Genomic DNA, 1,553 nt, shown 5'->3' on the forward strand with positions numbered 1-1,553 from the left:
AAGCAATCCTCCTGCCTCAGCCTCCCGAATAATTGAAACTACAGGTATGCACCACCACACCTGGCTAATTTTTCTATTTTTTGTAGAGACTGATCTCAAACTCCTGACCTCAAGTGATTCTTCCACCTCGGCATCCCAGAGTGCTAGGATTACAGGTGTGACCCACCATGCCTAGCCTATCACTTGTTTTTTTCCCCTTTGTTAACATGTTTATTTCATTTTATTTTTTACTTATTTTTTATTTATAAAACCAGGGGAGAGTGCAAATGCAGTCCCCCACTACCGCAAATTATGCAGTTGAGTTTTCCACATTTGGGGAAATCACAGGGGTTAGCACATCCGGAGTGCAATGGATAAGCCTCGCCCTGGGAAAACCACCTTCATGATCATGGTATCTCTCCTGCCTGGTAAGTATACGTGTTTATTTTAAACTCTAGTGGAATTTGTAGTCTTACATTGTGGTTTGTGCTTCTTGGGTTGTGTTTGATAAATACTTCCCTATCCCAAAGACATAAATATATTCTCATGTAGATTTATAGAAGGTTTTAATCAACTTGGAATTGATTTTTGTATTTTGATGTGCGTGTGAAGTAGTGATATTTTACACACACACACACACACACACACATGCACAGACACACAAGTCTCTGAACAGTTTTGTAACTGGTCCATCTTTTTACCACTGCAGTTGTTTTAGGCTGCATCTGCAGTTGTTTTATGCTGCACTAAATATCAAGGTTTATATACACCAGAATTTGTTGATATTAAACCAGCTTCCATTTTTTAATTAAACAGCCAATTGGTCAATTATATTTCATATACATTGCTCAATTCCATTTTGTAATACTTGTCTAGGAATTTTTGTATGGTCATGAGTGCGATGGGCTTGTAGTTTTCCTAACTTGTATTATCCTTGTCTGGTTTGACTATCTGGGTAATGCAAGCATCATAAAAAGGAAGGAGGGGTGTTTCTTCTTTTCTCTGATGGGTATGTAGAAATAAGGAAATATCTATTCTTTGTCTATGTCTTTAGACCTTTGTGTACATGTATGTATACATGATATTTGAAGACTGTCTGGAAAATAGCCAGCCATTGTTAACATAACAAAAACGGTTTGCATGACATCGATGTAACCTGGCAGCCAAGGAAAGTGGACTGGAATGTACATGCACGGACAATGACAACTCCACTGCACTAGTCAGTGGAGCACTAGACGCTGTTGAGGGAGCATGTGTACTGTGTGGAAGTCGCATTCAGAATGATTGAGCAAGTAGAGCAGTGAATTTGCATTGAAATATATGTTAAGCTTGAACATTCCTCCGCACAAACTATTCAGATGATTCAGAAGGTTTTGGGGGATTATGCAATGAGTGCAGCGCAAATGAAAGTGTGGCACAAAAGCTTCAAAGATGGTTGAGAATCTGTTGACCGTGATTCACGTTCTGCAAGGCCTGCAACAAGCAAAACACCTGAGATTGTTGAACGTGTACGGTTAGGTTAAGTGACACTAGGAGAACCGTGAGGTCCCAAGGTTTCAACTTTGAAGGAGACT

At 39.6% G+C, this 1,553-nt stretch overlaps 1 non-coding gene across 1 annotated transcript; it reads right to left on the minus strand.

Annotated features, from left to right (window-relative positions):
* Positions 1–253: 253 nt before the first annotated feature.
* LOC123647913 lies at positions 254–415 on the minus strand. The gene has a single exon (XR_006738436.1). It is a non-coding gene; the product is annotated as a U1 spliceosomal RNA (small nuclear RNA).
* Positions 416–1,553: the final 1,138 nt, after the last annotated feature.

The sequence above is a fragment of the Lemur catta genome, chromosome 11 (genome assembly GCF_020740605.2).
Source record: "Lemur catta isolate mLemCat1 chromosome 11, mLemCat1.pri, whole genome shotgun sequence".
Lineage (NCBI taxonomy): Eukaryota > Metazoa > Chordata > Mammalia > Primates > Lemuridae > Lemur > Lemur catta.